Below are 13986 nucleotides of genomic sequence, written 5' to 3'. Positions count from 1 at the left end.
ACAACCAAAATAAGAGGAGGAAGAGGGCGCCGGACTGGACAGCAGCAAGGACCGGCGGATCACTTTTTCGGCTTCAAGAAAAGGTTTGTGACGTTTCTTGTTCAACAAGAAACGTTACTTAGCGAAGAAGAAACGATTTTTGAGAGAAAGATGAAAGTCACGCTCAAGAGGAAGAGAGAGAGAAAATGTCGAGTGAGGAGAGGAGGCTCAAAGTCACGTGCAAGTGAGGAGAGAGAAAATAAGTGTAGGGCAAAAATATTGGGTTTTAGGATATTTAAATAGGCTAATCCTATTGGGCTTAGGAAAAAAGAATTCAATAATTAAAACAATAGGCTAATCCTATTGGGCTTAGGAAAAGGAATTCAATAATTAAAACTTTGATGACTAACAAGATGGGCTTGTTAGGACTTTAGTCATCAAATTATCCTTTCCCTTTTTATTTCTTTTGGGCTTTCGATTCCATTAAGTTTCTTTTCAAATATACTTTTAATAATTAAACTCTTATTTAAACACGCTTAATTAAAATATTACAAACTTTATTAAGCTTAGAAAAATATTTTTAGTTGACTTTTAAAATAGTCAACCCTTTTTAAAAGTCAAATCATTTTCCAAACTCATTTGGATTTAATATAATTACATAAATAACTTAATATATTTATGAAAACCTTTAAAAATGTGGGGGATTACAGTCTACCCCCTTAAAAGAAGTTTCGTCCCGAAACTTAACACAAAACCCTCGTCTTTCAAAGTTTAACCTAAATTTCGAAAATTTTTGGGAAAAGGTAGTGCCTCTCGTGCACTTTCCCATTTTTAAAACACTTGTGTTACTTACGAACACTTTTCTTATGCGGAGACTCTACTTCTTTTGCACTAACATGTGCAAATTGCCCAACATAGGCATACATATACATGAAAATGTCATAAAAATAGACAAAAAGCGCGAAATTTATCGCATTCTACCCCCTTAAAGAAAACGAGTTACGCCCTCGTAACTCACCTCAAGGAATAGGTCTGGATACTTTTTCTTCATATCCTCTTCGGCTTCCCACGTTGCCTCTTCTGACTCGTGGTTAGACCAAAGAACTTTGACAATATGCACATCCTTGTTACGCGTACTACGCACTTTCCTGTCGAGAATCTTGACAGGTCTTTCCTCATAAGTGAGGCTACTATCTATCTGCACTCGTTCAGGCTCTAACACATGGCGCTCATCAGGGATATAGCGCTTCAATTGGGATATTGAAACACATCTGCATCTTTTCAAACTCCATTGGCAATGCCAATCTATAAGCTACTTTCCCAATGCGCTCCAAAATTTCATATGGGCCTACATATTTAGCACTCAGCTTGCCCTTTTTCCCAAATCGCATAACGCCTTTGGTGGGTGATACTTTCAGGAATACTTTATCACCTACAGCGAACTCATCTTCGCGCCGCTTTAAGTCTGCGTAACTCTTCTGCCTATCTTGCGCAGCTTGAATTCTAGCCTGAATCAATCTAACGTTCTTGACGGTCTCCTCAATGAATTCTGTCCCCAAAACTACATTCTCACTATAGTCGTTCCAGCAAATGGGACTTCTACACTTCCGCCATATAACGCCTCAAAAGGTGCCATCTTGATACTCGCATGGTAACTATTATTGTAAGAGAACTCAATCAAATCTAATTGGTCCTCCCAACTTCCTTGAAAATCTATAGCACAAGCTCGCAACATGTCTTCCATAGTTTGGTTAGTCCGCTCAGTCTGACCATCGGTCGCAGGGTGAAAGGCGGTACTCATCTTTAATGTTGTCCCAAGGTTTGCTTGACCTTCTTCCAAAACTTAGATAGAAATCTAGAGTCACGGTCTGAAATAATGTCCTTTGGGACTCCGTGCAATCTCACTACATGCTTGATATAGGTTGTAGCGAGTTGCTTCTTCTTCCATGTCTCCTTAATAGGTATGAAAACAGCGGACTTGGTCAGTCTATCCACTATAACCCAAATGGTATCATTTCCACTCCTCGACTTGGGTAAGGCAGTCACAAAGTCCATAGAAATCGAATCCCACTTCCATCCAGGAACCTCTAGTGGTTGGACTGTCCCCATGGGCCTCTTATGGTCTATCTTCACTTTCTGACAGGTTAGACACTTAGACACATACTCGGCTACCTCTCGTTTCATGTTCGGCCACCAATAATCACCTTAAGATCCTTATACAACTTGTCACCCCCAGGGTGCACAGAATACGGAGTATTATGCCCTCATCCATAAGACGTCTCTTTAGTCGTTCACTTCTGTGGTACACACCACCGTCCCTTAAACCTTAGACTCCCATCCTCATGAATCTTGAAGTCTATTCCTTACCTTGCTTCATTTTCTCTTTTATTTATCTAGATGCTCATCCCCAACTTGACCCTCAATGATCTCATCGAAAATTGACACTCCCAAAGAAAGATTACTGAGTCTAGCCTCACTTTCCCCAGGATTTAAAATTTCTAGGTTCAACCTTTGCATATCTCTACACAACTCCTCAGGATATCAAAGACTCAGCTATGACTCGATTTCCTACTCAAGGCGTCAGCCACCACATTGGCTTTCCCTTCAGATACTGGATGTCTAGATCGTAATCCTTAATCAACTCTAGCCATCTCCTTTGTCTCATATTCAAGTCTTTTTGGGTAAATATGTATTTCAAGCTCTTATGGTCTGTGAATATCTTGCAGGTTGCCCCATAAAGATAATGTCTCCAAATCTTCAATGCAAATACTATGGCAGCTAACTCTAGATCATGGGTAGGGTAATTAGCCTCATAGGTTTCAGTTGACGCGATGCATAAGCTATTACCTTCCCATTCTGTTGCAATACACAACCCAAACCATTCTTCGAAGCATCACTATAGACCTCAAATCCCTCATTCCCATCAGGTAGGGTTAAGACAGGTGCAGTGGTTAAACGATCTTTCAAGATCTGGAAGGCTTCCTCACACTTCTCATTCCACTCAAACTTGGTCTCCTTTTTCATTAAATTCGTCATAGGTCTCGCTATCTTTGAGAAATCCCTCACAAATCTCCTATAATAGCCAGCTAAACCCAAGAAACTTCTAATGTCAGTCACACTCTTTGGAGTTGGCCACTCACTCACAGCTTGAATCTTAGCAGGATCTACAGATACTCCTTCCTTAGACACAAAATGACCCAAGAATGCTACTTTCTCCAAACGAAACTCACACTTAGAGAACTTGGCATATAATTGGTTCTTCCTCAAGGTTTCTAAGATAATCCTCAAATGTTCATCGTGTTCGGTTTCATTCCTCGAATAAATCAAAATGTCATCGATGAAAACCACTACGAACTTATCTAAAAACTCATGAAAGATTCTATTCATCAAATCCATAAATATAGCAGGAGCATTGGTTAACCCAAATGGCATTACAGTGAACTCGTAGTGACCATAACGCGTTCTAAAGGCAGTCTTAGGTACATCCTTATCAGCTACCCTCAACTGGTGATATCCTGAACGTAAGTCAATCTTCGAGAACACACTAGCTCCGTTAGTTGATCGAATAGGTCATCTATTCTAGGCAAAGGGTACTTGTTCTTGATGGTAACATTATTCAACTCCCTATAGTCTATACATAATCTCATACTCCCATCCTTTTTCTTCACGAACAAAACAGGAGCTCCCCAAGGCGATGCACTAGGTCTGATATAACCCTTATCCAAAAGTTCTTGCAATTGTGTCTTTAACTCACTCATCTCAGGAGGTGCCATTCTATAAGGTGCCTTAGATATAGGTGCAGTTCCAGGAACTAAGTCTATGGTAAACTCAACGCTCTTGCAGGTGGCATGCCTGAAATTTCACTCGGAAATACGTCCATAAACTCATTCACTATTGGAACATCCTCAAGTTTTAACTCAGCTTCTTTACTCACTCATCTTGCACACTACAGAAAAACAGCTCACACCCCTTTCTCATCAACTTCTGCACTTGTAGAGCAGAGATCATCCAAAGTTTTTAGGTTTCCCAAATCGTCTATATGAGGTAAATTTTCCCGAAGGGTTTCTCAACACTACTTTCTGGACTTCACAATCGATCCTGGCCTTGTAATGACTCAACCAGTTCATCCCAAGAATCACATCTAAATCTCCTAAGTTAAACTCGATCAAATCGGATGGAAAACACTCCCTCCTATCTTCAAAGGTAAGTTCTTAATAACTTAGTACACTTAACGACTTCCCCAGTAGGAATACTAACAGACAAGTCAATTGACTCATACTCCACCAATCCCAGACTCTTTAAAACAGAAGGCGAAATAAAAGAATAAGTAGCCCCCGAATCGAATAACGTTTTAACGAAAACTGAGTTGATAGAGAAATTACCAGTTACCACATCCGCAGATCTCTCTGCCTCGTTATGACTCATCACGAACACTTTTCCTGCAGGTTTGTTCTGGGAGAATTATCATTAGCAGCAGGCCTCTATGGTTCCCTTGGTTATTTGACCTCCAGGCTTAGGACCCTGGTTCCCTATTTGATTAGACCCTGGTCTAGCCTGATTACCGTTTCCCTGAATTCTCAAACCTTTCCGTGCTTAGGTAGCACTCATACTCTCTGTGACCCTTCTTCTGGCAGTAATGACAGGTCACTGCTCTCCTTTACAGTCTTTCCCAGGATGGTTTTTGTCACAGAACTTACAATGTGAACCCTCTCAGGTCTACCCTGACTACGATTATCCTGGTTGTTCCTTCCTTGAAAGTTCCCATTCCCATTCCGGTTTTTCTTAAATTACTTTGGTTTCCTCCAGTACTAACCTCCTTTCTCTTCTCACCAACTATTCCAGCCTTCTTATCTCTTCTCGATTGCAACCCATAAATATGAGAAGCTCTCCCATACACTACATCTAAGGATGTAAAGGTCTCACCCCCTAATCCCAGCTGGATCTCATCAGTCAACCCTGTTCGAACCTCTGAGCCTTAAGCTCTCAGTAGCTACAACCTCAGGTGCAAACCTAGACAAGGCTATGAACTTACTATAGTATTCAGAAATGGTCATACTACCCATTCTAAGGTTGATGAACTCTTGGGCTTTCTGCTTCCTCATGAAGGCAGGGTAAAACTTTCCTCTCAGCACAATCACAAAGGCTTCCCAATTGAATCCCTCAGCAGCACTCAATCTAGCCCCATTTTCTCTCCACCACAAGTCAGCCTCATCTTTTAGGTATAAAACAGCTTGTCCTACTCTCATGTCAGCAGGGCAATTCACTACCTCAAACAACTTTTCAAATTCCCTAATCCAGTTTTCTAGGAAAGTAGGGTCAGCTTGTCCCTTAAAGTAAGGTGGTTTCACTTTGGACAGTCTTTCAAACATTTCTCCAGCAGTCTCTGGACGTTCAACCTTGTCCTGGTTCAGTTTCTCCGCCAAGAGGCGAATAGCGTCAGCTAGTTCAGTGTTGTTAGCCATTCTACTTCGGGACCTGAAAGTAATATAACTCTACTCAGGCTCCAGAAAACTAGTATAGCATCTAAGCAAGACAATACTTGATTTGATCACTAAGGATCGCATCACATACAATTTCACTAAGTTTCAACATGGAATGTTCACTAATATTCATACAGTTGTTCACGTAAGTAAATTCATAGTCACATGAATTTAGGCAAGAAAAATTGAAATCACATAATGAAAATAAAAAAAAATATTCCCCATTACGTGTCCAAAATAAATTTTTACTCCTTGAATAAACAAACTAAATTTATTCTTCCATAGAAGGGAAAAGAAAAATGTGAAATAAAATAACACACTAGTATATATATATATATTTCCTAAAATGCTAATCCTATAAAACACCTTTGTCTTGTTGGTACATACCCAACATTATTCTTTTAACTAAAACCTTATGTACCTCTATATATATATATATATATATAAAATAAATATCTATAGTTTATAACCTATGGCACTACACTGCCATCCTTGTCCTTATCTTCCTTATATTGTTGAGGTACAAAGTCTTCATCACTAACTTCGTCCTCTTCGTCAGTCTCATAGTAGTCAACGAATTTCCTCTTGATCTTAGACTGCCTAGTAGGTATGGTGTCCAATCTTCCTCAGGTTCAGATTCCACCCTCATACATGCATCATATATGTCTTCCCTGGTAGTTCCTCTAGCATGATCCATTTCTATGATGACTTCATCATCCCTAGCATAGTGTCTCCTCAAGATGCGACGCATTATCCAATGCAGTTCTTCATATTCTCTATGGTCAATGGGTGGATGATGGTCGTCGTCTTCATCGTCAGTCAGGACGATAGGGTTAAAGTAGTTTCCTAAATTTGCAGCCATAATAGTAGAGCTACATCACAATAACCCAAAAGGTTTAGCACTCTTCCTTAACGTATTCCCACCAAGAATCAAAGGATAAGAAAACAAAGGCATGTAAATATAACACTTTAATAGGCAAAAGGATATAACAATTAGCAGGAAAGAAAACATTCATGCATCGTTAGTAGGGAAGAAAAATAATAATGCACTTATTTGCAGGGAAGAAAATTTATAATGATGCTGAACTAAATTTTCAATGCAGGCATATAATATTTTTATCCTATATGCCCTTCCTATACTACCCATTCTCACAATGTCATGGTAAACCCTTAAAGGTATGAAAATAATGCAGGCACTTTTTATAATAACATTACTTTTGTGCCTAAATAAATTTTCTAAAAAAAATTTTGAACTCAAGACATTCGAAAAAAAAATTTTACTCGACACAATTTTTTTTTTTTTTTTTTTATTCGGCTCCTAAAAAAAAATTCCGAAAAACGAAAACGACAAAAAGAAATTTCGAACTCCTCGACTTTCGGAAAACGAATTTCGAACCCAATTTCCGAAAAATTTCGGTTCTTAAAAAAAAATTTGATCCTCAAAATATTTGTGTTCATTTTGAAATGAAACGTAGGAGCAATACTAAGGTTTCCTTCAAATAATCAATAAGCTAGGTAACTTAAGAAGCTAAAGTCACTTAATAAGCTAGTTAGTTAGGCGCCTATAAGTCTTAAACTAACCTAAAGCTCCGATACCACTTTGTAACACCCCGATAATTCTCTCTTTCTAGAAAATACTTTATAATATAAAACTTAGAGAATTACCCAGGCATTATCGCCCGTGTGATAACGTTTCGGCTTACTCAGAATTTTGCAGCGGAAAACTTACTAAAACAAAACCAACTTTATTAAACTTATGAAATAAGAGTCAAACAATGTTTGAACTGAAACACACCAACTTAAAGCTAAAGTCTGAAAATATAAATCCTAGAAACAACTTAAATACTACTATGTCACAAAAGCCTCTCCATTCCAGATTCCCCAATGGTATGCATCTTCGAACCTGTAATGTCAATGCTTTCTTGACTCTGCTCCCCCGAAGGATCACCACAGGATCAATAGGCAAAGCCATGATCACAAACACAGACAAGCACGTAATCAGCAAAGCTGAGTACTACATATCAGACAAAATAATCCTAAACATGATACTACACACAACTTGTAGAATAAAATAATAATAACATAACAACTGCAGATGACTCTTACTGAACTAGACTCTAACTTTTATTTCTTCTTTAAATGGAATAGTTATTGGGACGAGTTGACTTCTGAAATAGGAAATACGGTCATGACTCCGTAAACCAGAATGACCTACGATATCGAGGAACCTTTAAACTAAAGAGGAATGGTGATCAATCCAACCTCGAGAATACATATCACGCGGACTATGTACTCCAACCCTTAGTGTCCAACTCTAGACGTGCACCAGTCTAAAGTCTATAACCTATTCTCGTTTCACTTTACGTTGCATTCATTTTATACTTGTGTTGACACCAACCAAGCACATAATACTCACAACTACTAATCACATAACATCACAAAACTCCTTTTTAATCTTAGAATTAATAAGTGTTCACAACTTAGCATCCAAGACTCTTTTAACTTCTTTTATTCTTTACTAACTTGCCTGTTGAACCTAGCCAACAGTAAACTGTACCTTTTATAGGTATAACTAAATTACCAAATAAGATCCTCGGTTCTTATAAGATAAATTAATAAACTCAAAGAATCCATGATTCCAACTTACTATAATTAATCACCTACGAATTAATACCAAAACTGAAATTATTGTTGCATCAAACTTCCATACAAACAAGTCATACTTAAACATATTCTTAGTTTACATGTAGCATACAAGCAATAACATGTAAAGCCATCTCAGTAAATCATATATATGAACTACAAGGTCCTATACATGATACTACAAATTAAAAACATCCCTAGAGCATGTTTCTAACCATTTAGCACGTAGACTATGTACGTACCTCGTATAAACGTAACGGTAGGCCACTTTTAAGCACTAAAAGTCCCCTACAGTGAATTCTCCGCCTAAAACAACCAAGAAATCGAGTAAATACTTGTACTAAAAAAATACAGCAACTTTAAAACGTCCCAAACCCTTAAACTTCTTTAAAAATCGTTTTTATAATTTAAACTCTCATTATTTTTAATCCCTAGTATAGATAAACTATTCTAGTGATTAAAAACCATTAAAAACCTTAAAATATTAACTTTCTGAATTTCCAGCAACTATAAAATTTTCTAAACCTTCTGAAAATATTTTAAATGAATATAAAAATCGTATTCCAATCAAAATTCATATTCATACTCTAAATATACGATTTCTAGTGATTTAAAACCCTAAAAATCACATCTTTCATGATTAAAACTAAAAATAATAAATCTGAAATTTTTCTTTTATACATATGATCCGAAAAATACATATTTCATAATAAAAATAATAACTCAAATCGAAATCATGCAAATAATAATAAAATAACAATAAAAATTAGAACTTTAATGGAATCTTAAAGGAGAAGTAAAGAAAACAACCAAAATAAGAGGAGGAAGGAGGGCGCCGAGGCTGGGACAGCAGCAAGGACCGGCGGAATCACTGTTTTCGGCTTCAAGAAAAGGTTTGTGACGTTTCTTGTTCGACAAGAAACGTTACTTAGCGAAGAAGAAACGATTTTTGAGAGAAAAGATGAAAGTCACGCTCAAGAGGAAGAAGAGAGAGAAAATGTCGAGTGGGAGAGGAGGCTCAAAGTCACGTGCAAGTGAGGAGAGAGAAAATAAGTGTAGGGCAAAAATATTGGGTTTTAGGATATTTAAATAGGCTAATCCTATTGGGCTTAGGAAAAAAAAGAATTCAATAATTAAAACAATAGGCTAATCCTATTGGGCTTAGGAAAAGGAATTCAATAATTAAAACTTTGATGACTAACAAGATGGGCTTGTTAGGACTTTAGTCATCAAATTATCCTTTCCCTTTTTATTTCTTTTGGGCTTTCGATTCCATTAAGTTTCTTTTCAAATATACTTTTAATAATTAAACTCTTATTTAAAACACGCTTAATTAAAATATTACAAACTTTATTAAGCTTAGAAAAATATTTTTAGTTGACTTTTAAAATAGTCAACCCTTTTTAAAAGTCAAATCATTTTCCAAACTCATTTGGATTTAATATAATTACATAAATAACTTAATATATTTATGAAAATCCTTTAAAAATGTGGGGGATTACACAGCCACCTCCATAGAATCTCATGTCAAGATCATGTTATTACCTCTCTAGTCGTGCTTATCAATTAGCACATCCCTATATTATAATCGACCCAACTGTCAATTTGCAACTCCGAAAATGTCTCATCCTCTACCTTAATCAAATTGGAATACACCCTCTTTAAGTACTCATCATCAACCCTTAATAAACCGCATTGCAATCATGTTTAGCTTTTTGAATTTGCATAGACAAGACATGAATGAGGAAGCGTTTACGATGTTTGTTTAAGTGGAGAAAATTTGTAACAACGAATCGTGACCGTCATAGCTCTAACCCTTTAAATTGTCTATAAGACATTCAAGTGGTGCACTAACAAAGAGTTGCACTTATGGCAACCAATTCACAAGCAGTCCTCAACTCACGGGTCAAAAAAGGTTCAACATGTCAGAGTTCATCGATTGGTACAAATCTATCAAATTCCCTCAATGCTTCAACATGACGTTTTATTTCCTTTTCAAGTCAGCGAATCCCTTGACATTTCAAATTTTTATCATATCTTTTTTTTTAAAAATAAGGAACAAAATCTTTGGATCAAAAGAACGAAATGAACAAAAATGTGTAGTAAGTCATAATCATATTTCATAAATCATCTATTTTGACGAACATATTAAGAAATAAAACTCATTGAAGAAGAATTTAAAAAAATTGGAAAATCATATTTTTGAGTATTTATTAAGTAATTAAAATATTTATTTTCTAAAATAAATATTTTAAGCAAATGTTATTTTAGTAACTACACTCGTTTTAATTTATTTTGTAGGAGATGGCGCCAAAATTGGATTTATTAAGCTTTTGGTTTTAAATCTTAGTCAATATTTTATTAAATAAGTTTTAGAAAAAAATTTAGCCATTTTTTTTTGGACGGGATTCTATAGTAAATGAGGAGGGGGTTTGTTTCTTAAAACTTTCAAATTTATGATGGAGGTTACAAATCTTGGTTTAATCTCCTAATTATGTTGAAGGTTACAAACTATATATTTAATTTCATAAATTAAGTACTAGCTATTCTGCTCCTATAAATGCCCCATACCTTAAGCCATCTTTTCCACACAAAAACTTTGAAGAATCCATACTCTCTTCCTTTTCTTTTTATCTATTCTAGTTTATATTTCTTATTCAAGTTTCAAATTTCGTTGGTTTAAGAGATTTTCATATTCCTTACTCAAAAATATTATGCTCATGATAAGTTATTCATGTTTAAATTCATGATTAAGTTCATGTGATAAGTTATTTATTGGTTGGTTAGAAGAAAGTTCAAGCATAAAAATAGGTGAAAATACTAATATACTCTTTGTGCAAGATCAAGGTACGTTATGTAGCTAGATCTTTTGAAATGTGGTTTTATGTGATTAAGTTGTTTATTGATTTAATGGTTGAATGAATTTGGAAATTTTGGTTTAAAATGGTTATAATATTTTATTATTCACTATTGGATGTGAAAAGGAGGAATTATTTTATAAATCATTTTTATATAAAAGTTTTGTTATCCTCTTTGGAAAATTAAATTACTTTTACAAGGAAATGTTGGTTGGTTTTTAGGAACATTGAATGTTCAAAAAGTTGTTTATGAGAAAAGGAGGTTTATTCATGACTTACAAGTCGTCTTCTTCTTCTTCTTCTTCTTCTTCTCATTATTATTATTATTATTATTATTATTATTATTATTATTATTATTAATTATTATTATTAATTATTATTATTTATTATTATTATTATTATTATATTATTATTATTATTATTATTATTATTATTATTATTACCGTTTGATTTACATCAAGAAGGTTTTATTCATGACTTACAAGTCATATTATTATTATTTACCGCTTGATTAACTTCTTAGCGTCACCACTTGTTGGCAATTATTGATACCTCTTGTTATAGATACGTGATGGGATGACTAGCTTGGGGGTTGTGCATACGCACTCTGTTACCTAAAGATCTTCCTTGTTATTGTTCCTACAGATACCAAGGAGGATCCGTTTGTGTGGGGTGTGGAATGTGGGGTGGGTAAAGTTGGAGAGAGAAAGGGGGCTAAGATAAATAAACAAATAAAAAGGGGTTAAAATAGGAGAGATTATAGAGAGTAAATTGAATTAATAATGTAATGGTGGACCATATGATAGGGACATGAAAGGTAAAAAGGGGAAAATAAATTCCAAATAAGGAATAAAGTAAAAGAGGGAAAATCTTTTGAAAACGCACTTAAACGAAAAGATGGAAGATCTTTAGGAAACATAGGGAGTACTTAGGAAAAGGAAGGAGAGATAAGAAAAAAAATTGTTTTCAAGATTATTTTTAATCCAAGTTATTTGGAAAGAGTTTGTTCTCAAAGGTTATTCTTAAATTATTATTAAAGTGTTAGAAAAAGTTTATTCTTAAAAAGTTATTCTTGAATTATTGGTGATGGAATTTCGAAAAAGTAAATTGCTACGAACTAACAAATTTGTTACTTAGTTAGTACTTTTCGTACTCAGTCTTATATTGACGCATATTTCTATTTTCCTATTTGGATTTGTTCTGTTGTAATCCTCCGTAAATTTATGGATTTTATAAATGTATTTTAGTATATATATATTTATATTTAAACATAATTTAATTTAAATGACTTATTTATGTAAAAAGGTTGACTATTTTGAAAGTCAAAGGAATTATTATTTTAAGAATTTAAGGAAGTTAAAATATTTTGTTAAGGCATGCTTTGAAAAATATTTGAAATACTATTTGGATTTGAAAAAGAAGTTTAAATGGGCTTGAGGAATCCAAATTTTAAGTGGACCAGGATAAAGATTTCTATTGATATTAGGAGTTTTAAATCATCAATCCTATTCATCATTAAACTCTATTGAAATCCAATTGTCTTTTCCTAAGCCAAAAAGAAAAATATACATATAAATACCTTGAACCCAAATTTTATCCACACAAAAACTTTCTCTCTCCTCACACTCACCAAAACTGGCGGAATCACTCCCTCCCCTCCAACGTTATTTTCTTTGTTCTTCTTTATTCTTCTTCAAGAAACATTTCCTTCTCCACCAAAAAACTTCACCACACCACCACAACCACCACCGTCGCCGACCAGACGGTGCTGCCACTGCTACTGTCCTCGCCGATGCCCTCTCCTTCCTTGTTCTCTTTGTTGTGTTGGGTTAATTCTTTTCTTTCTCCTCAAGTTTTGATTAAAGATTATGTTTTTATTTTTTGTTTTAGTACTAATTATGATTAGAAGCTTTAAACTACTGTTTGAATGATAAATCTATGATTATATAAATTATGTATTGAGAGAATAAAAATTCAGATTTGATTATTATATTTAAATTGGATTTTTAGTTATCAAAACATGAATTTTTACGGTGTTAAAGATTGGAAAATCATAGTAGCATATTATAAACTATGAAATTGATTTAACTTATAGATTTAAACAAATTTAAGTATGTTTAAAGGGAGTTTTAATAATTTATTAGTTGCTTGAATTTTAGAAAGGTTGTTATTAATGGAGTTTTATGGATTTTAATGACTAGTATAGTAGTACTATGCTAGAAAATATGAGTAATTGAGATTTTAATGATAAAAACAATTTTTAAATATTTTTAAAGGGGAATTAAAATATTTTAAAGTTTTTGGAATTTATTTGGAGTATTGATTATAAATTCAATTAGTTGTTTTAGGCGGAGATTACTCTGTAGGCGATTTTTAAAGTGTTAAAGGTGGTCTATCAATTTGTCTACACAAGGTATGTACATACCTATGTGTGGTTTGATGTATGTAGTATCATGATTTTAGGAAGGAAAAGTTATGTAGTATCATGTATAGGAACTTTGTGAGTTCATATATGATCTTTATAATGATTGAGTTTTACATGATTTATGCCTGTGTGCGAACATGTTAAATATGATATTTAATTATGAGATGAGTATCATGTTTGAAAACGTTTTGTTCTGGAATGTTGAAAACTTTTTACAGCCAAACCAAATTAGTGTACATAACTATTATACTATGGAAGGAGTGATATTTAAGCATGTACTATGGATTTTTTTTTAAAGAGAAATTTCATTAATTGAAGGCCAAACGACATCTACAATAGATATTAAAGAAAAACAAGATACAATTAAATAATGTTAAATCAAATTTGTCTTCGAATAAACTATAATGAACCAGATCGAGCAATACAATGCAACCCCATTGTATTTGCTGAATCAAACAGCTATTGATGAGGAAGTCTATCATTCTGACATAGTTAGGAAGAGCATTCTTGATCGAGCCATGTTAACCACATTTGAGATTCCAATACTTTCATGTTGAGTCTTGAATTTCAACCAATGAGAACAATTTCTCATACCTACAAA

The sequence above is a fragment of the Beta vulgaris genome, chromosome 9 (assembly GCF_026745355.1).
Source record: "Beta vulgaris subsp. vulgaris cultivar EL10 chromosome 9, EL10.2, whole genome shotgun sequence".
NCBI lineage: Eukaryota > Viridiplantae > Streptophyta > Magnoliopsida > Caryophyllales > Amaranthaceae > Beta > Beta vulgaris.
Note: the sequence above shows the minus strand (reverse complement) of the source record.